The sequence below is a fragment of the Filicampus tigris genome, chromosome 8 (assembly GCF_054856515.1).
Source record: "Filicampus tigris isolate MCC_2025a chromosome 8, RoL_Ftig_1.0, whole genome shotgun sequence".
Lineage (NCBI taxonomy): Eukaryota > Metazoa > Chordata > Actinopteri > Syngnathiformes > Syngnathidae > Filicampus > Filicampus tigris.
This window is the reverse complement of record NC_141224.1, coordinates 15,799,718-15,823,417: the sequence shown is the minus strand read 5'-3', so window position 1 is coordinate 15,823,417 and position 23,700 is coordinate 15,799,718. Positions and strand designations below refer to the sequence as shown.

The 23,700-nt window shown below is 37.8% G+C and overlaps 1 long non-coding RNA gene across 2 annotated transcripts in view; it reads right to left on the bottom strand.

The window, feature by feature from the left end:
* LOC147143910 (uncharacterized) overlaps positions 1-22,045 on the bottom strand; it is an 85,780-nt gene extending 63,735 nt beyond the window's left edge. The window contains exons 1-2 of one of the 2 annotated variants that reach the window (XR_015087934.1): positions 21,901-22,045; positions 20,079-20,349 (exon numbers count right to left, since the gene is read on the bottom strand). This is a non-coding gene — a long non-coding RNA (uncharacterized LOC147143910). Of the gene's footprint in view, positions 1-20,078; positions 20,350-21,637; positions 21,740-21,900 lie in introns of those variants that run through there. The other variant, XR_015087935.1, reaches the window with a different exon arrangement.
* Positions 22,046-23,700: the final 1,655 nt, after the last annotated feature.

Here is a 23,700-nt window from a genome sequence, read left to right as displayed (position 1 = left end):
ATGCACTTTTTTTTTTACAATAGTAAGTGATCACTGGAACACAAAAATCTAGGTTCTGTTATATAAAATGAAAGAGCATTACCACACCGCTCCAGTTGTCATTGTGACAGCAGGCAAACCAACAGAACCAAAAACATAACCACACATCACACAGTTTCAGTTACTGAATTGTCTAAAAAAAAATGTGTCAATCAGAATGAACACCCGATGCTGAACATATCATTTAACATCACTACAGTGTGCAATATAAATAATGTTAGAGTTTGATAGTACATGATATACTACATAATTTACAAGTAAAGTACATGCACATTTGTTTTAGGGTGTTGTGACAAGGCTACTTCTAATTCAGAATAGAGGTAAGATCGGGCCTAAAAAATTCAGCCCGACCCGACCCAGGCCCGCGGGTATTAAAGCCCGACCCTGCCCGAGCCCAACCAATTAACTTGATTTACAGGCCTGAGCCCGAAGCAAATACGAAATTTCATATTTTATTTGTGAGGACTCGGGAGGAGGAGGGGTGATTTATGATAACAAATTAAAAGCCTGTCTTTTGTAACGAAATCTAAGTTAAACAAGACTGTATAAACATTTACATCTTTTAACAATAAATTTGAAGCTTTTCCACATCTCACTCTTACAGGTGCGTGTTTGCCTTTTCAGTTCCCGTGTCTTTAGTTTATCCTTGACTTCTCGCTACTCCATATCGGGGATACCAGGTCAAAATAGATGCGGACTTGCGGAGGGAAAGATTATTAAGAGGGCGGCGTTCACGTGCGCAAAGCGAGCTCTGGCTTTGCGGCTCCTGTTTAGTAGTTAAATAGCAATTACCTTACAGCGCCTTCTCTGTTTTATCCAAATTATTTATTTTATAACAAGTATTCCTTAGTTTAGTATCCACACATCGATTTAGTATACATTTTTATCAACATATATTTATTTTTTAAAAAAAAAGCCCGCGAGAGAGGAGCCCGGCCCGACCCAAACGTAATGATTGACATTTTGGGCCCGACCCGGCCCGAAATTCAGGTCGGGCTTGGACTCGGGCTTGGGCTTGAGATCTTACCTCTAATTCAGAATGTGAAGAAAATAGCAAGCACCAATAATACAGTAAAAAGCATCAATTGTATTTTCACTCAGTGAGGCAGCACTTTATCACAAAGTAGTTGAATTATACTTGTCATATCGTAGATCCATACTCCGGTTTCTTCCCACATTCCAAAAAAAATATACATGATAGGTTGATTGGACACTCTAAATTGCCCCTAAGAGTGATTGTGAGTGTGAATGTTTGTTTGTCTCTGTGTGCCCTGCGATTGGCTGGCAACCAATTCAGGGTGTCCCCCGCCTACTGCCTGAAGACAGCTGGGATAGACTCCAGCACTCCCCGCGACCCTTGTGAGGATAAGCAGTATAGATAATGGATGGATGGATGTTTAAAGCTTTTTAAGATGTGCAAAATGCAAAGATACTGTTTACAACTAAAATAGTAACAACACTTCCCTTCACAACCCCGAATAAAGGTAATTCAACTTTAGAAGCGTAAATGGTTTCATCCACTTTCTTTTCCGTGTCATGGTTCGATTTGTGAACATATCACATTAATGATCCACAAGTAACTAACTGATCTACTTAAAAATAATTTATTAGCTTTTTGTTTGTTAAATTAGTAGTCATAGTAGGACGTTGCACTCATGGGGAAAGTGTGTTTCACGGCACCCATATTATTTCGACACCCACACTTTTCACACTGTCACTGCAGGCCATGTCAAATGTTATTTTTAATATATGCACCTGGCCTCTAAAAATGGACAGCTGGCTGCAAATGCCCCCCAGGCCATAGTTTGGACACACCTGGTGAACCGTTGCTATGAAATAGAGGCTCTTCTGACAGTCTAGCAGCATGGGTGGAGAACGTCAACATGTCGGAGGTATTATGTAAATTAGCCCCAATTCAACAGAATTTTCGAATAGATTCCTCACAGACACATTTTCAGAAATATGCAGCTCACAAAGATTGACCCATCTATTTGGACACACTGTGCAAAGCATTTCAGAATTACATTTTCTATAAAGTGAGCTGTCAAAAATTGTTAAAAGAAGCAAAATTAACATTATATATTCGCATATTTTGAGTATTAAAAAACTCGCAAAATAAAGGTGAAGGAGAACACAAATTTCCCTGTGGGCAGTTTTGGCCCGGGATGAATTGCCTACATTTTTTATTGATAAGTGTAAAATGAAAAAAAAACATGTAATGAGTAACTATCCAAAGTAGGGAGCCTTGGGACTTGTTTCCCCCAATTAAATTCAGATTCTTCTTCTTCAATAGACATGGTTTGAATAAACAGAAGTGGAAGAAACAAAAAAAATAAAGGACTGCTCTTGTTACATTACTTGCTATTATAGATGGTTAATAGCAGTGGTTCTTATTTTGCCCTCAAGACAAAGTGGAATAGAGGGCAAATATATGTGGAAACACATATAAGTCATATAAAGCTGCAAGTGAGGCTTTCAGTTGACCTCTTTGACCTGCACCAAAACTAGAATGGACGCGAGTAATAGCGCCCTAAGGCAGCGCAAATGTTTGTGTGAGTTAATGGGCAAAGGAGAGAAATAGGTGTGCAAGCATGTGTGCTAGTCTGTTTTGCGTGTGCTTGCGCATATGCATGCTTTCATACATGTGAGAAGGGGTGTGTGTGTGTGTTTGTGTGTGTGCGTGGGTGTGGGGGTGTGTGGGTGCATGTGTGTGTGCGTGTGTGGCTGTCAGCTCTAGAAGCAACAAACCCTGAGGCTGTGACAGACGGACTCTAAACCACGTTACCCACATACCCCAATGCCTTGCTTAATAGTGCATGAGATAAGAACACTTGGATTTCAAAATATCCACCCCTCACCCCAGCCTTCCCCTTGAGAAAGTGTGTTTATATGGCTCTCAAGTTAGAGACAATGGCTCCCGTCCTGGATGGGTGGGCTAAGAAATTGAATGTGAATTCAGCTGCACCGAAGTCCAGAATATGTATGAAATGCCCCTTTTTTGGGCACATACACACAATGGGTGTGTGATTGTAAATGTCTACACAGGGATAACACACACACACCCACACACACACGCAGTCATGCAGATAAACAAACACAGATGCACCAGCTGATACACTGCTTACATGGACATGCGGACTTTGAGGGATGCAAACAAGTCGGCGGTGACATGGACACACAAATACAATCTCCACTACTAATGTTCACTGTGGGAAAAGTGTTCTACTCCACATATCAACTAAACAAATGCAAGTAAATTGAGTAAATTAAGCGACAAGACACATCACACTCAACTCCAAGAACACTGGTTCATCTAAAGTGCATTTGGTAATTGTGGTACTGTAATTTGAGATGAGAAAAGTAATGCAAAACTGAAAAAACAAATTGACTCATCATCTTCTAGCATAGTTAGCAGGTAAATTGAGGACTGGAAACCTCTCAAGCTGCCAGCTCCCACAAGGATCCGATTAAATTCTCTCTGCATGACAGTGAGACTTTGAGCACACCTTTGCTTACCTGTACATACTACAAGATGACTGGTGAGGAAAAAAATGAGGGACAGGAATAACACTGCATGCAAAACTACAGACTACCTGATGTGCTTTTTTTTAAGTTCCAATTTCTGTGCTTTAAAAAAACACTGACAAACAATAGTTTGTGAAAGCAGCATCATGCTTTTAGGGGCTCTCTTTCTTCATTTGAAACCGGGGCCTTGCTCAGGGGTGTACAGAGATTTTATATCCACTGTGAACACTTTTTGACATGGTGCGGCCACTTCATCATAATGCTTGTGCAGTGTGCATCGAACCATTGCAGAAAATGAGACAGAACAGAGCAGAGTGAAGCAGATGTCTTGCAAACTTGCGGTGCAACAGTAAACTCACGTGAACAAGAATAACATGTATTTCTTCCACAGCTTCTAAACTATGAAAAAAAGCCTGACAGCCAACACGATTAACTGCTGTCCACAATTCAAAATATGACTGCAGTGAACCATCAACCTTGATGGAGTCATGGAATTTTCACAAGGACATTACAAGAGGACTTTGCAAGCACTTAACTCAAGACTTGTCCAGATTCACTCTGAGCCACAAAGCGCGGATAAAATGATACCACTAAGTTTCATCAAATTATTTTCTACCCCTATTTTTAAGTCCTTGTAAATTATTTTTAGATTCTTTAGAAGCTCCTGAGACAGATGAGTCAGCACAAAGGGACTGCATCTATTCATTCTAACAGATAGAGAGACGTTCCTCTGAGGCACGAATTATACAGACGCTTGTCAAAAAGTCCGAAGTTACCCTTTAAAGAAAATGCAAATGAGTGCTTGAAGTTTTTTTGGGGGGTAAACAGTAATGTTTAATATCTCCATCTGCTAACACTTGCTGTCACTGTCAAATTTGCATTTCTGTCTGACATCATTTCTGTCAATGTGGCGACAAGTGAACTGTGGGTGAACTTATTCTGGTGGGCCAACTTGTCTCTCTTCGTGTCTGTTTTGGCGCAGTAGCATACCTGCTTGTCTTTGACAGAATCCAACAGAAAAAATAAGTCAGGCAATGTGATACAGCGCTGCAGTGGTGGGTTAGACAAGTGCGAATACATTAATGGAACAACAGATTCTGCTTTGGTGAGGAGCAGAAACAGCTGATGTGTTCTTGGTCTATATATGTCTATGGCCACAGTTTATTGTGTCAGCAGCTTTCATTACAACAAACAAATAAGAGCATCAGGGATCTAACTAAGCATCTGGCAGCGACACCACTGTTAGTTTGCATGCACACAACAGGATCTTCGAGACTACAACAAACTCAACTGGCAGGCTGAAGAGAGAATTGCACGGCAAATACTTCATAGATTCATAGATCCCGCCTTGATGGGCACCTGGGCAATGTATTTAGATGGTCCAAAATGTTTGCCTTTACAAGGATGACAACTGCCCTCAGTAAAACACAGACTGCCATCAAGCCAACTACCGTATTTTCCAGACAATAAGTCGTGGTTTTTTTTTCATAGTTTGGCCGGGGGTGCGACTTATACTCTGGAGCGACTTATGTGTGAAATTATTAACACATTATAACCTGTATATCATTTCGCTTGTTATTTTAACCCACATAAAGAAAAATAAAGATAAATCCTAAAAGCTATTAAAATGCATGAAGAATTTAAACGGTTAAAATATTCTGTTAAATAAGTAATTAAAATAGTATGATAAAAAGACGATTTGACTGTCTATCAATCCATCTATACAAAATATTGTACTGTTCCATTAAATGTGCCGTGCTTGGCTGTGGTATTGCATCATCAGCCAGCCACACACACACATGCACAGAGCGGAGGAGACGAACAAAGAGATAATTACGACTGACTACAAAAATGCTTCGGAGACTTGGAAACATTCTACATGGTCGGCGATAAATAAAAGATTTATTTAATCAATCTACGACCATTTTGGTGAGTTTAAAGTTATCTTACCATAACGTTCTTGTAATCCTACATGTGTGGATGTTAGCTAAATGTTACCAAATAATGTGTACTAAGTGCACAATTTTATTAATTTGATTTATATGGACACATTTATTAGCGTTACGCGACAGAGAGAACTTGGCTTCCGAGAGGTGGGGGCGTTGTATAATGTATCGTAAGCATACCGTTGAGCCTGTTGTTGCCTCTATTCTATTTTTATTTTAAATTGTTCGTCATTTAAATTTTAAATAACATGTATGTTCTTGGTGTTGGATTTTGTCAAATACATTTCCTCCCAAAATGCGACTTATACTCCAGTGCGATTTATATATGTTTTTTTCTTCTTTTTGTGCATTTTATGTCTGGTGCGACTTGTACTCCGGAGCGACGTATAGTCCAGAAAATACGGTATCAGGCCAGATAGCCTGGTTGAAAATGTGAATGTCCGAATGACTGTTCCATGCTTTAAGCACTGCCTCTGGTGATCCTTCGTGACTCATAGAACCATAGTTACGTACGCAACGGGATCGAACCCACAACCTCTGAACTCTGAGGCGGACGTGCTAACCAGTCAACCACTGTGCCTGATGTAGAAATAGTTTATCTAAATTAAAGTTTTATGTTTCATAATGAAATTGCGATTCACATGCTTGCTGCTCAAACCAAGTCTAGTTCAGGGCTGTTCAAAGTACAAGGGGGCCTACCAGAGCTGGGCTAAAGAACACCATTTTCTGATTTTAGTGATAGCATGCCAAAGGATTACAAGATCATTCATAAATCTAGTTTTTGACAGCTACGTGGAAGTTAACCCTGCCTGTCTGTCACAGTGTGCAGGATAATGCATAATTTAGAGCATGACTAACACTTACTCAGCTCATTTCTCAGTGCAAGATGAATCCTTGACCTTGTCAGGAACCAAATTTGGATCCACTGTGATTCAGCACTGAATGGTTAGGCTTCCAGACACCAAACAACATCGCGTGTGGGCTAGACATTGCCCATGAGTCACAAACAGTAACACTGTACAACCAGTTGGCATGCATATCTAATTTTAATGAGCCATGACATAAACAACTATGAAAGTGACCATGTGAGCCACTGCTGGAAATATGACAAAGAATGGCCAATAACTTATGCATTTTAATTCAACATATGTTGATAAAGCCGAGACAGAACTAGTCCTTATTCAGTGGCATTCCTACACAAGACTTGCAACAAAGACTGCCTTATTTCATAGGTATTATCTAGAAAGACTTTGTTCAAAATAATAGTGTTATTGTTCCAGTCAAATTACAAGTTAACTAAAACTTCCATATTGAAAGTCACTGCAAGTGATAATAACACCAAATACCAAACAGTTAAAGCAGTTAAAATAAACATCTTAATCAAAAACTGTATTCAGTTAAACGTACATTCCAAAAAATGCTCCTAACATCATGTGCTGCATATGAACCATGTAATAATGTGCCCTGTATCCATCTGTATTGCAGCATGCAACTCCTACATTATTGAGAGCTGGGCACTTACTTGGGTTTATTCATCCCATTTCTAGCCACTCAGATTATGACTTGCACTAGACTGGAAAATCGTGTCAATGCAGATTGTCTCATGGGATACTTCTCCTTGTCTGAGGCATAATCTGACCTCAGGATTTTTGTTTTTCTTTTTTGTATTTCATTTGAAATGTGTAAAAATTAAAAAGACAAAGATTGCTCATATTGTGAAACATGTTGATGCTAACTACCTAAATCATGATGATTCATGAAGTAATTATGATGATTCATGATTTAAGTAGTTAGCATCCAAATTAATTAATTAATTCATATCAATTCATGTGATATATATGACAGAACACATTTTGGTCATTTGGTCATTGTATGCTAATGTTACATGTGTACCAAATATTGTGTAATCTATTTAATTCCCATACAAGGGCTGTGTCTATTTTTTTCTGAAAGCACAATGATTATGGTAAGTTTTCTAAAAACATTTATTATTGTGACTGTAGTTTGCCGTAGTATACAACGGTACTGCATCACACTGGATTTCCACAGTGGTACCACACTGTGGTTTAAAATATTGCAACAATAAAAATCTTGGCCCAGAGATAGATTTGCTGGAAACTGTTCTGAGGTTTCACCCCGTTCTCATGTTTTTGTAATGATTGGAGGGAATGGTTCAGTTTATTTTTAGTTCAGTTTGTTTCAATTTACATGACTGTGGATTCATTCATATTGTGATCTTGGTGATTTAGAAATACATGTGCAGATTCATTAATAAATGAATATCAACATTAGGAGTCGTGATGAACATTTGGCTAAATTCAGTTTGAATGAAGAGTAGAACTCTGTGTGCAAAAATGTGTGAAAGAGCAAGATATTAAAGTGGGAGTCAGGCCAAGCATATGTTCTATGCAGGCCTACTAGTTGAAACAAGGCATTCTGATAAATATTACCTGAGCCCTGAGCAGTTGTGATGTCATTTTTAGTCGACAGAAGTGACAAAATGGCCGCCTCCTGAGAAGGCTAAAAAGGGATGGATTTTGCTGCTTAACTCATATTCCACAAACGTAGTATTAATCAGAATGCCATGTTTCAACTAGTGGGCCTGCTGGGAAGTTATTCTTGAAAAAAATGTGTTTTGGTTGACTTCCACTTTAAAGGCTAAATTGAACGTAGAAAAAAACGAAAACAAGTAAGGTATTAAAAGGCTGGAGGAGATCATGTCCCATTGGTTGAATACATGAATTCCACATGCTAATATCAGTTAATCTCCAGCTCACCTGCGCCCATACAGAGAACATATGGTACATGGAAAATGAATTGTTGAAGGAAGCACTCAATATCAAGCTTTTATGAACAAAAATATGGATGAAGTAGAAAGAGCCTGATATTTCGTAGCTCATCTTCTTTCCCCAATTTCCATCAAAAAAGTAAAATCAATATTTGTAAATAGAAGCTTTAGCTACTTTCAATTGAGTGTCAAGCAAATCTTCTACAGTACAAGTTTTTTTTTTTTTTTCCGCATTCCAAACTCATAACATCATCCAGAAAGAGGAGATACCTCGTCTCCTCAGCAACTGCATCGACAGCAGCTGAAGGATGAGAAACGTTACCCCCACGAGCTGACATTGGGCAGAGGAAGAGTTGACTCAGGGTGCTAACACCAGCCACATCACCACCCACATGTTAACAAAAAAAATAAAAACAAGGTAAACAGCCTGAGCACAACAACAACAATGTAGGGAATCAAAGGTATAGTACAATCATTTTCAGGGCATTTAAGCATCACAGTTGCAACATCTATCAAGTGATGTGTAGTACACACTGTACTGTTTCCAACAGTACTGTATAGCCTGCTTTGGGTTGGCATGTTTCCCCTATGGGTATGTAAGTTGGATGCCAATAACTGTGTCGCCTAAAGCCTGGTCCACACGGGAAGATTTTCAAACCTCTCAAGTTGTACACTTTCGGCATAATTTACAGGTGGAAACACCTTTTCAAACATGTACGCCATACATCGCTGATTTCCGTTCATGTGACAGCAGTCATTCGAAAATAATGTGTAAGATTATATACAGATATGTAAAGGCAAATTACAACTTCCATAAGATTCAGTACACCCCGGGGTTGACAGGTATGGATTTTAAAATTGTCGGCTGACTTCCAAACTCTGAGAGACCCCACACGTGACGAGAAAAAATAACGTGTATAACAGTTTTGAACGGAGCCTACTTGTGTGGTGTGCAGCCACACGGCAAGATCAACACATCACACATGAACCGATTCATTCACGGATATTCTTATGTCAGATGGAAAATCTTGCAATACGCCTTGAGATGAAGTAAGACTTCGAAGTAAACAAACATGGCGGATGAAGAGGCACATCTTGTGTCTACTCAAACAATAGTAAAGGCAAATCATGATCATTGGCAAATTGATTTTTGGAACTCTGACTGAACAGATTGGGGTGGTGCAAAATCTTGGATATGTTTGGCATTAAATGCCCCTAGAGCAGATAGTAATTAAATGCAGATGCACACTGTAATTCTTGTGAGAATGTTTAATTCTGACAAGCATGGCCACTTTTGAACAAATAACACAAAAAAAACGGGCAACACAAGCCATAAAGAAAAAAATGCAATATAGTATTCTGGTCGAACGGCCATGAATAAATGGATGTGTAGTAAGATTAGATGCAAAGACACAAAGGAAAGCGCTCTATAAAAGCTGTCACCCATATGATTTATTGAATCACTATCAAAGCATTAAAGCCCACCAGTTCTGATACCACTATGCAAGGTAGTGTTCATCCTCTAATGACACATGGCTGTATCTGTTGGTGTCTATAAATCACTACTTTATAATCTCCTAACTACCAGACAATAACAGATTTATCTGTGATGAAATCCTGGTATTTACACTGTGTGCCTGTCTTCTAAGCCAGTCTATCTACATATCTAAGTCTCTGTGTTCCCATGTGGCTAGATCTGATGCAAGCATACACAAACACACACACACACACACACACACAATATGTATGTGTGTTTGTATATATATATATATATATATATATATATATATATATATATATATATATATATATATATATATATATATATATATATATAATGTGTGTGTGTGTGTGGGTGTGTGTGGGTGTGTGTGTGTGTGTGTGCGTGGGGGAGGGGGTTGCCTGTTGGTTGGAACAGCAGATTTAGCTTTGACAGAACCTCAGTCTTTAGAGGGATTATCAGGCCATACCCAGACAGCAACATGCTGTGCATTTGTAGTTGTAGCAAGATGACCTGTAACTAACATACAGACAGCTGTCTGAGGCTGTCATTAATAACAATATGTTTACATATACCTGGATGATGGCAAATGAGGAGAAACATCTTCTAACACTGTTCGATTTCTTTTGAAAACTTACCATTAGACATAAACCGAAATTAGATTCTGACGGTATGATAACTAAATAATATTAAATAAAAATATTGCGATCACAGTATTAAAATTACATCTCTAAAATGTCCTTCTTTCAAATATTTGTGTAAATAAAAACATATTATTCTATTCTACACAATCTATTTTTCAACAAAATATAGAATTATTGGTTTATTAAGAAACATTTGTGATGTTAAAGTAAAGAAAGAAAGAAAGAAAGAAAGAAAGAAAGAAAGAAAGAAAGAAAGAAAGAAAGAAAGAAAGAAAGAAAGAAAGAAAGAAAGAAAGATTAATATAGTTTTGTTTTAATTCTTTTTAGTAACAGACCCGTAGGCTACTCATGTTGTCCTTGGGGGCTAACTAGTACTCTCTGGCACCATGTTGTCATTTTTTTTTTTTAGGACAATGTACATTAATCTCCTCGGTGAGCCGTCACCTTACAGTAGTGGAAGTTTTGTGTGTTGCAATGGTCATAAGTGCTAAGTTATCTGGGTCTTTATGCCCCCCATGGCAAACAGGTCCTAGATGAGAAAACCCGTTATGATGAAGAAGATCACTGGATCACATTTTCCCTTGCTCCAGACGCGGGTCCCCCCTCCCGTGGAGGTGGAGCTCACTGGCGAGCCCCTGGTGCCCAGGCCTGCACCCGTGGCGCCATGCTCGGTGCCTGTACATTGGGGTTCACCCCACCGGATGAGTGGGTAGCCTCCCTTTGCCTTTGGGTGGGGGACGGGTCCTGACTGTTGTTTGTGCCTATACATTAAACAGCAGTTCAGCCTACCCACCCTTTTTGGAGTCCTTAGAGGATGTGGTGGAGAGCACTCTTCCAGGGGACCCCATCATTCTCCTGGGGGACTTCGATCCTCACAAGGGCAGTGAATGTGAGACCTGGAAGGCCGTGATTAGGAAGAACGGCACCCCCAACTGAAACATAGTGGTGTTCTGTTACTGGACTTCTGTGTTCATCACGAATTGTCCATATCGAACACCATGTTCAAACATAAGAGTGTCCATACTGTATGTGTACTTGGCACCAGAACACCCTCGACTTTGTAGTCGTATAATCAGATCTGCGTCATGTTTTGGACACTCAGGTGAGGACAGGGGCGGAGCGGTTGAACTTGTGGATGTTGAGCCAAGAAATATTGCTTAAAGTGAAAGTTAACCCAAACATATTTTTTCCAGAATATGTTCTATGCAGTCCCACTAGTTGAAACAAGTCTTTCTGATAAATATTGCATTTGTGAAATAAGAGTTAATCTACCCGTTTTTAGCCATCTCTGGGGGTGGCCATTTTGTCACTTCTGTCGACTGAAAATGACATCGAAGTTCCTCAGGGCTCAGGTAACGACCAATCACAGCTCACCTATTTTCTGAAGCTGAGCCTGCTTAACTCATATTCCACAAAAACAATATTAATCAGAATGACGTTTTTCAACTAGTAGGCCTGCATAGAACATATTCTTGAATAAAATATGTTTGGGTTGATTTCTCCTTTAAGATCACATATAATTAGGAATATACTGAAATATACTGAATGTTACATTCTAATATAGTCAATCATTTAAAATCTGCAAATATAAATATACAGGGCTTGGCATATGTTGGAGAGCAATGCTACAATGAACTTACGTTTGGACTTATATTTGGATAACCATGAGATCAGAAGAGACTTCCACCAAGGCTGACCATTTTATTTTATTTTTTATTTTTTGCATTTGACACCACTTACTGTCTTGGGGGATTGGGGGCACTCATTAATCTTGTCCTTGCCCAATACGGCTAAACATAGAGGACTGTGATTCCATAATCACATTCAAATGTAAAATGAAAACTCCATTCGGTCACTGTGAAAGAATGACTATCAACAAAAGAGAGACTGATATCAGAAGCTTTATGCAACATTCAGGCTTTCCTAATCTTGTCTTTCTCATCCTTTTTGCACTTTTTATCTCATCCTCTTAGTGTCTCTCACACTTTCCTCACTACTTCCCTCCATTATTTTCTGCCCATCATTAATAGTAGTGTTGTAGTTTTGCCTTCTTCATCTCCCTCCATTCCCTCAAATGCTTTTCCTGCTGAACAGTCATAAAAAATTAGCCTTGTCCCCCAGTGTGGGGGTGTATTAGCATGCCAGTGGAGCATGCTAAGTTATCTCCCAGCTACAGGCGCTGAGTGGTAATACTAAGCTCTGATAATTTGCAACAGGATGAGAATTAGAACTGTCCCCACAATTCGTTGTGGTGAGACTAATGCTATGTTTTATCACACTGTAATTTACTGTACTGTAGCCTTTGAGTACAGTAGTGTCCTGCATGACTCATTGATTTGCACAAAAGGGAAAATCAGTCAAAATTCAGCTTGCAAGAGAAATTAAACAACATTATTGTTGCAGCACTACTTTCTCTCTTTAAGGCCAACACTCTCTTCCACTATAGAATCAAAATAAATGGTTTCAGTGATGGTGTTAATCACTGCAAAACACATCTTTTTGGAACTTGATTTGAGCTTGATTAACCATAAATGTGAGGTATTGACACCAATTCATAATATTCCTTGTAGTGGGGAAAACAAGCCATGTGGAAGTTTGCTGTCTGTTTTTTTTTTTTTCACAATACCCAGTGAAGTCAGTTTATAATGTTTGATTTTGATCTAACTGGCTTTGCATTATGTACTAGCAAAACGGAACAGCAATAGGCACTTTCTGCTTCCGCAATATCAAAGACTATGTACCTCTCGTGTGACAAATTGAAAGGGAATGAGAGCTGCGTCCTCTGGCCACAAAGCTAGTCTGTGTTTACACCCACAACTGCGCAAATCGCCATTTCTGTGAGCATCTGCCGAAATACCAAAGAGAGAAAACTCCACATATGCACGCAGTTCAACCGCTTTTTGAGAAAAATAGAGCGCTTAGTATTTTACAACACTCCACAAAACTCCAACATGAATAAATCATGCTTGCAGTGTAGCACCAGAGGATAAGATCGGCTTGTTGACAAACATGCACTTCACGTCAGTGAGGGGCGTGGCAGTGAGATGCGAGGGAGGGGGTTAGTCTATTTCTTCTGGAAATTCCAATGAAAAACTTTGAGCCTCCTAGAACTAATGATATCAATAATGTCATGCTGTCAAGAATATTTGACACTATTCTTAGTGTTGATGTTCTCCTATCCAGTTTTGAATGCATAGTCTCACTACTGCACTACGATGCTCTGCTCCAACACAGCCATATGTTTTGGTTATATCCAAATGAATGAAAAGCTTAAACTAGTGTGATGGTAAAACCAGATGGATGATATGCTACAAAACCACTGCCCATTTTAATGAGCGTTTTGGTTTAGTTACACATTTAAGCTTCATGGCGGGAAGATGACACAGATTAAAGTGCTAATGTTGTTCTGTGTAACTCAGTGGATCAGCTTTAGAATTCATCTCCCACTGAGACAAGGTACAAAGGCCCCCCCATAATACTCCCACAAAATGGCAAAAGTTATGAAAATGTATTTGATGATACATCAAATGTTGATGTGTTTAATAGCTTTTTTGTAAGCGTAGTACCCGATCTTGCAGGAAAAAACTCGGATCCAGGGACAGTCGGGAAGACTATGGATGTTTTGATAGGCAGAAATCCCTGCTCAAAGGTTCTCATTGCAGTTGAAGAAAAAGAAATATTGGGCATTGTTAAAACATGTAAAAGTAAAAAGTCAACTGATTATAATGATGTGGATATGACAATAGTGAAAGACGAAATTGAAGGGATTTCAAAACCACTAACATATATTTGTAATTTATCATTTCAGACAGGTACATTTCCACATAAAATGAAAATAGCCTTAGTCATTCCACTGTACACATTGGGAACAAACATCACCTCACCAATTACACCAATCTTTGCTTCCACAGCTGTCAAAAATAGTAGAAAAACTTTTCAATGACAGAATGGATATATTTATAGATAAACACAAATTGCTTTCTGATATTCAACATGGTTTCAGAGCTGGCAGATCAACATTACTTGCAATAACAGAAGCGATTGAAGAAATGGCAACTGCTATTGATCAGAAAAAACAAGCTATTGGAATATTTATTGATATTAAGAAAGCCTTCTATACAATTAACCATGATATATTAATTAAAAAACTGGAAAGGTATGGCATTAGAGGTATTGTGTTAGACTGGATCAAAAGCTATCTACAGAGTAGACAAGAGTTTGTTAAGTTGGGTGATGTTTCTTCATCTTATTTGGATATTGTTTGTGGTGTCCCCCAAGGGTCAGTTTGGGCCCAAAACGGTTTATTTTATACATCAATGACATTTGCAAGGTATCAGATGTACTGAAACTTGTGTTGTTTGCAGATGATACCAACATTTTCTGTTCCGGGGACAATTTAACCCATTAAGGACGGGAGCGCATAACCGCGTTTCTACCACTAGAGCCGGGAGCGCTGTTGCATCTTTCTACCTTTAAAGCCGTGTCTTTTTTTTAAATCCAATTCTCCTTCTCTTAGCCAATTTAATGCATCAGAATATACATGTGACGGTGTCGCGAGACCGCGTAGGATGTCATGGATTTTTTTCGAGCCGTAGGTAGGCTAATGCCGGACGCCGTCGATCGCCCAGAGCTCTAATAAGTAACGGCAGTGCTATAAAGATGACGCGCACGACCAGTGGAACCAGTCGAACGTGATATGATATGGTTTGTAGAAAATGACGATATAGACGTCTTTGTTACAGAATAGAGGATGGTAATTACCACTCGATTTTTTTTTTTAAATTAAAATAGTGTTTCTTTTGTACTGGCACATTATTTTTACATCTTCGATTGAAACAGTAAATAATAATAAATTCAGCCTATGTGTTAAGCCACATGCCTAAGATCTTTAATTCTTTTGGAATTATGTTTCTGTCTGCTACAGGGGCTGGGATATTAATCATTTTGTAAGTATTGAATTTCTGGGAAAACTTCAGGTTTTCAAGGGTAATTCCAAAGGCAACCTTAGGTTTGGGGGAGCTGTTGAGACAGGCACTTTAGTCCTTAATGGGTTAAATGACCTATTGGGTGCAATCACTGAAGAAATGAAAACAATTGAAAATCTGGTTTGATAGAAACAGACTATCATTAAACTTAAACAAAACAAAAATAATGTTGTTTGGGTTGATTGTTGATTGTTGTTGTTATTTTTATTTATTTTTTTTCATTGTGATTGCAATTATTGTTTCTTTTTTTCTCTCTTCGTGTTCAAATAAATTATTCATTCATTCATAATAGATAAGCAGTGTAATTAAACTACAAAAAGTGGCGCAAAAGCATGAAATGTTTCTGTAATGATTTATTCTTCTACTATTGATCTTTCTGCTTCAATGAGACATTCAACAACTACAACTTGGATGTAAAAGTATTATCATATATGGAAAGCCCTCAGCAAAGCACCTTACAATAGTTACAATACTGACTTCATTGTTCAATGGGCACCCTTGTACAATCTAATCTACCGCGTTTAATATGACACCGCAGATGCGTCATTCTTTTGCCGGTGTAGCTCCGGAGATGTAATGTTTTGGAATTAACGGAGGGTCCAACGTTAGTCAAAAGTTAACGTTTTTAAGATAACCCTGATCGCTGATAATGTATATATATATATATATATATATATATATATTCACCTGACTTTAGTGCAGGCAGCTCCGTTTAGTTCCCACTGGCGTAGTGCAGGTGGTAGAGTGGTTGTTTCCCATTGTGGGTTCGACCCTGGGCCCTTGTGACTTTGTCAAATGTTCTTCGAACAAGATACTGAAGCCCTTTTGCTGCTGTTGATATTGTGTCAACATTAGGAAAATGAGGGGACAGTGTGAAAGCACTTTGTTTACCTTGAAGGTGGAAAATCACTATACCGTAAGTGAAAGCCCATTTACCTAGCTTGTCCATCCCTATACGTGCCCTGCGACGCACTTGTGATTAGTCCAGTATGTAGTCCACCTTTCGCCAAAGACAGCTGGGTAGGCTCTAGCTTCCCATGAATCTGTACAGGATAAGCGGTATAGAAATGTGATACCTGGATGTGTGTACTATTCATATTAACATCAGCACAAAGCTAAGCATTATTTTCTTTGCAAAGCTGTTTCATTTATCTTAATCAGATTGTGCCTATCTACCTAATACTAATAGTGGTATTAATTTGTATTAATAGTGGTATTTAACTAATAGTGGTATTAGCAGTGGTATTTAACTTGATAGTAGAAACAGCATCTACTGTGTAGTCCTTGTCAAAGCTCCATACTGGCATGAAACACTGTAAAACTGTCAAGAAATAATCATGAAATCAATGTTAGGCGCAGTGCACGCCATGTAGAGATACACTACAGGCACACTCCCTTCCTGTTTCAACAACAGCTCAACATCTTTTTTCGAGCACACATGCAGACACACGCAGACACACACACACACACACACACACACACACGTCTCCTATCCCTGCTAACTCCACCTGCATGACTCATCAGCACCCATACTATGCCACTGACCTATATCTGTCCCACCTGTGTGTCACCGTACTGTTGACTGACCCACATTCCACTGATCCAGGCACTTCCATGCAGTGACCCACGCCAGATCTACACGAACAGCAGGAGGTGGATGAATGCTGGTTTTGCTGGGGAGTTGAAACTCTCTTGCATTAACAACTGCAGATTAATTATTGATAAACTACTCAGATACATCAGTATCGTCACTTACACGTTCTGTCCAGCTGGGACCAACATTTTTAATATTCAATGTTTTTCAAATGCTTTTAGGGTTTACTATTAACAGTGTTTGCCTTATTTTTATATTTGTGTGACAATTCAGAATGAATAGAAGAATTCAAGAGATACACAGTATAAGGTCCATTTACATTATGTAATTTAAGACTGTGTGCTTTATTTTTTTCACATATCAAAGTGGACATGTAAAGACAACGGTCTTAAATGTTTGTATAAAAATACTTCCTACAGCAGTTAAGTCTACAAAGTGCCTGCCTATCCAAGTGTGAAATTAAACAACTAAATCTTTCTGCTATTTGTTGATTTCTGGAAATGTGTCTGTGAGTAAGCAGTTCTGCAATTCCACTCCACTTTTACAAAACATAGGGGCTAATTAACCTAAAGAAGAAGTCAACCCAAAAATTATTTTTACAATATGTTCTATGCACCTTCACTAAACCCTACATTCGGATTGGTATTGCATTTGTAGAATATGAGTTAAGCATCAAAATCCACCCGTTTTTATTTTACATTTTGCCAATTTCTGTCGATTGAAACACAGTTGCTCAGGGCTCAGGTAACGACCAATCACGGCTCAACTTTTTTCTGAAGCTTAGCCATGATTTGTTGCCTGAGCCCAGAGCAAATGTGATGTCATTTTCAGTCGACAATATGTGGCAAAATGGCCGCTCCCTGAGATGGACAAAAATGGGTGGATTTTACTTCTTGACTCATATTCTACAAACATAATATTAATCAGAATGCCGTGTTCCCAAGTAGCCATCCCAAAAATTTATGGCTGAGCCATTGACTTGGCAGCTAGGCTGGACACTTTGATTTAATGGCTAAAGCACTGTCTTCTCTCAAAACCAAAAGTTAATCAGAGCTGCAATTTTTTCATTGATTAGCATTAGCTGACACTGTTACCTGTTTTATCTTCTGATCATAATGTTTTGACAATCTTAACCTAAGTGGTGAGTGTGGTGATGTGGGGTGTTAGTGTAAGGTGATACCATGTGCCATACCATAATTGACTAGTGTAATTCAGTGGCTTGGTTATGAAATGCTGCATTTACGAGTGTATTGCAGTCGAATGTCTATGGGTACACTCTTTAAATGTATGTGTCAGGTGGGAGTTAAATCAGCCGGTAGTGGCTTTATGACTTCATGCAAGGTAAACAGAAATGTATTAAATCTTGTTCAATTACCCGATTAGCAACAGATAACAGTGTTAGCTATGTCATGGTTATAATAGTTAGTTTTGGAATTTTCATTATAGTTAGCTTTTATTTCATATTGAGTTTTGCTTTTTAATTTTATTGACTTATAATTAGTTTTCAGAGTGGTTTGTTACTTTATATTCATTTTAGTTTTTTGGGAAATGTTTAGGGTTTTTTTTCACATTTTGTGTATTTCTTGTGCAAAGGTTTTCTTAAAGAAAATATTTATGTAAGTAATGTGTATTAAAAACTCAACAAAAATATTCTTCTTAAAACACTTTAAAAGCAACCATACACAAATCAAATACAGGTATTGTATAACACATTCACAGACTTTGAAGTAGTGCAGTGCGTAATACTGCTTCTCAAGTTTGAAACAAACATGTTTTATTCAATTTTAGTTTTAGTTATTTCATTAGTAGTTGTTAATTATTATAAGTTACCTCAATGTGTCTATATGTATATATCGTTCCTGTTGGGCGGAACCTTCCGATGTTCAAATTTTATCAACTTCATATTTTCTCACAGATCAATACTATGGGTCAGTTCCCAAGTGGGTCTGTTATTTATTATTATTATTATAATTATTATTATCGTTATTATTATTATTACTATTATTATTATTATTATTAAATTAATGAACCATCCAAAGCATTGGAAATGGCTTGCTCTCTTTGATGATGCAAAGGTAATGGCTCAACAAACAACATTTTTGTTTTCCTGAAAAGTAATGGTTTTGGAGAATCTTCCTGATGCCAGTATTATAACGGTGTGTGTTCTTGTGCGGAAATACATACTTTGATTGGGGACATATATTTTTGTTTTTATTGGTAAAACTACAGAACACTAAATCAAAAGGGCCCCATGGTTCTGTTCCTCTACAGCCAGTAATACAAAGTGACAGTGGCAAAGTGATGCTGCAGGACCATGTGGTATGCAAAAGCAAGAGTCAGAAGGAGGGGCTTGGATGCTAACAACAGCTACTACTAGCTCTCATTGGTTCTCAATGACATCATTGATAGGGGGTGCAAAAAGAACGAAATGAACTTGAGTGTCTCACTATTCCTTCTAACTCTTCCTTGCATGCATTTTAGCACAGGTTAAAAAAAATAATTGAACTACTCAATATTTTTGCCATGCTTGCTTGAACTTCATTTCAACCGTGAACATAATGCAGCAAATGATGCTTACTTTCATTTGATGATCACAGAAATTAGTTTTGAACCCACAAAAGAAGTAGAAAAAAATCTCAAATGGCACTCAACAAATGTGCATGCAAAGCTCCAAAATATGTGTGATTAAATATAAATAAAACAATCACATGTCTGTTTCAGATTGCCATATTACAGTATATTAGTGCTATGGCTTCCATCAAGAACCCAAACACACCTTGTTGCTATGTTTGGCAAAACAAATTCATGTAGTTGTCCTATTGCCTGGCACTTTACAATACATTCACTTGTCCAAGTGATGATGCCACTTAGCTGGTTATTGTGGACAATGAAACTCACACGTGTGAGGAAAGCTTCTTTTTTCACACATTATTGTTAGATAAACATTTATATCCATTTGAACTGCAAGTAGTGTGTGCATAGGTTGATAGAGAGGGTCTCCAACTGACAAAGACAACACAGTGGAAAAGTTGTTGAACAAGTATGAAGTCACTTACCGTACTATACGACGTAGGATCAAAATTCAATACTCTGCCATCCCGCTGAACATTTAATCTCCAAAGTATATCCAGGTTTTTACATTTCCAAGTATGCCTCCTTCAAGGCAAAGCTGCTCCAGGGGTTTAAATCCTGAGTCTTCATCTTCTCCAAAAATAAAAGTGTTCTGTCCCTTAATCCTTCAAGCTTCCTTATAGATGACTCTGGAGTTCCTCCGTCTGTCTCCCAAACATTTGAAGAACGTTTAGCAGTCTGGGTTCTAGGTTCCAGCTAAAATCAAGAAAGAAATGGAAAGAAAATGTATAAAAAAGAAAAACAGATAGCAAAGAAACAAATCTTAGTGGTAAATTTGTGGTTGATTAAAAATAGAGAGCAAATGATTCATAAATACATTATACAAGTCCTCATAATATATCACGAGCAAACACTTTTGACTTTTAGATTTGCCAGGTCGTCTAAGTTTGCAAGTTGGGGGAGAAAGAACTGATTCAATAAAGTTAAAATTATATGCTCTAAAAAATAATCATGATATATATATATATATCTATATATATATATATTTATATATATATGTATACATATATATGGATATATATATGTATATATATATGTATATGTATATATATTATATATATCATGATTATTTTTTGAATTATTTTGAATAATTATGATTTTTGTTTTGATTATTGTATATATATACACACACACACACACACCATAAATATACATTTTAACAACTTAAACGTAAGAGAAGCAATGATGTATGAAATGTATAGAATTCAACCACTCTTATACTTGATATAGGAAAGGTTTTTTTTGGTTTTTGTTTTTCTAAATATATGCAAAACATAGAGTTGGTGGGGCCAAACTCAAGTAAAAGATCGTCTGTGTTGAGATCCTGAGGCTTCTTTCATTTTATGTGCTCAAAAGTAAAAGTAAAATGTACTTTATTTATAAAAATGAAAACAAAATAAATAGCACTGATCGAAAATTATTTCCTGCTTTTATAAAAGTTGTTTCCTGGTGGATTTGTGCACCTTTCTTGAAGTTTTCTTTGTATAGACTGAGAACAAAGGAAGCTGAACTGCAACAAAGAAGCTGCTGAGACGTATACCTGTTGATCTGTTTCCAGTAAACAAATGAGAAGTTTTCAACTAATATAGAACTTTTATGTAGCTTATACGAAAGCCTTAACATCCCAGTTTGTTCAAAATGGGTTATTAATCCGTGCAACAAGTTTCTTCTTCTTTTCTTACTGACTTTACACCTGATTACATTGGTCTAAATTCCCATAGTGCATTCGGAACCTCGCAGGAGCGCGAATGAAACGAATTAGCAGACAATACTGTTTGCATGAGGAAGAAGTAAATACAAACATTAAAACCACTTTATCCCCCACCTCCTCACGCGCACACACTAAAAGGTCGCATTTGTTGTAAACTTCTGACAGGCAGCTGCTTTGTCTTGAGTCGCATCCCGAAGGAACAAAATTAGGCATCTAAACAAACTCAGCCTCACTTCCATGAAATTTTACAATCATTAATTGAATTAGACATACTATACTGTGGGCATGATGAAGTCCCTTCAAGTAGTGTCCAAAGAGCTCGAGACAGAGCATCAGACAAAGGAAAAGAGGGACCGCTCCTCTCTCTCTCTCCCCCCGCCTGCCACTGTCTGTCTATGTCGCTCTACCTTTGCTGCTTTGTGCTCAAGTTTGAGCGCTGACGCACCAACAAGAGCGGCAACTTTTACTGGAAAAGACCACACAAAATCACGCCGGGAGGGCGCGCACGCGCAATATTCCTCTTTGGGGCAACTTACCTGAAGGTGCTCTTCTCAGTGCGTGTGGCCGTGTGTCGTATATGGGTGTAAAAAAATATAAAGTTTGTTAGGACACATGCAGCTTTGTGTTGTGGAGTCCCCCCTTTGTCTACACGTGTGATAGATGGATGGAGCTCGTTTTGGCCGCGCCTAGTTCATTGCGCTCTCCAAACAAAAGTCCCGCCCTCTCTGAGTCAAACTATGCACACTTCAATATACACTCACTCCGCTATACCAACAGTGTGCATGTATTATTGTTATTCGACGATTTTTTTTGGTTTATTTTTAGCCACAAACTTCACAAAATACAATCTTATCTTTATACCCATAACTTGCTTTGATACTGTTTCTTTCCACTTAATAAATAATGCACAAAAAATCATCTTTGGCTGTATCTAGTCCTTTCTTGGGGCTTTTTTTTTTTAATTGTTTTAATCTGTTGCATAGTACACATGTTGCACTAACTGTACGGATTTACAGAATACCATTTTTACATTATTTAGATCAGAGGTGCTCAATACGTCGATTGCAATCTACCAGTGGATTGCAAAACTATCAAGATATAGTATTGGTAGATTGAATGAAATTAAAAAAAAATAGATGTTCATGGTTAAATATGTTGTGTTGTGCAATATTGGCTTTTGTGCGATTATGCAAGGTACATCAACATCCATTGTACATAAAAAATCCTCAATAGATTTGAAAATAAATGTATGTTTTGCATTACACATGCGGAACAAGTGTGAGCACTCCTGATTTAGAAAGACAAAGAGGGACAGGGGGAAAAAAAAGGTATCATTCTAAATTTCTCATGTTCAGAATAGAAAATGGATCGACATGCACCACAGCCTCTTGGACATCTGAAAAGTGACAATTAATTGTTTGATGATGACAATTTTTGTCTAATTTATACAACTTTTCATTGGCTAAAAAAATAGCTCATTTGATTATTCTGAGAAAAATGGCATTTGTCTACCCAGATTTGTAAAGAAAAAAATTAAATGTTAGACATTATGCTGTTAAATGAAATAATTTGCATAGTCTGAACATGTTCAGTAATAATTGACAAAGCCAGAATTCTGTCATAATCTGTGTTTTTGATGACTTTATTTTGATTAGATTTAGTTTGTTTCATGTTATGTCATGTTTTTCTGTGTTCCTTGCTAGTGTCTGTCAACTCATTAGGTTTTTGTTCCCAAATGTTCTCGTCAGCCCTGTTCATCATGCCAGCCAATCAGCTCACAACAGGCACTGGTGCCTTGTCTCGTCTCATCAATTTGTTTGTATTCAGTTCCCTGGTTTCTTTCAGTCAGAGTCAGCTCATTTTTGTTGTCACAAGTCACATTTCCATAATTATGTTCACCTCTCTTGCCATCCTGCTACCCTGCTCTTGGGTGCCCCTTTTGCCTCCACCACCACACCAACACTATGAAAACAGAAACCTGTGACCAATTCTGAAATCAGTTATACTGTGCTGTATTTGGGTTCAAAATGTTGTACATTCACAAACCTGCCATTTAGAAGGTCTTCTTTTTAAACAGATACAATAGATTTCCTGCAATATTAATTAATTGTAACTTGTTGGGCGTGGCAAACCATGTGATCAAATATAAGTCAAATCAATGTTATTTATGTAGTGCAACAGTACAAAAGTTTTCAAACGCTTTCAAAATTAAACATAAAGAAGGTCTCTTGCATGTTTACACATATTTTCACAAGAAGGAAAGTGTGTTAGCCAACAAAACAGCATTTGCTGTTGAGTGTGCTTGCTGGGTCTAAAAACCCGTAATCTGCGAGGAA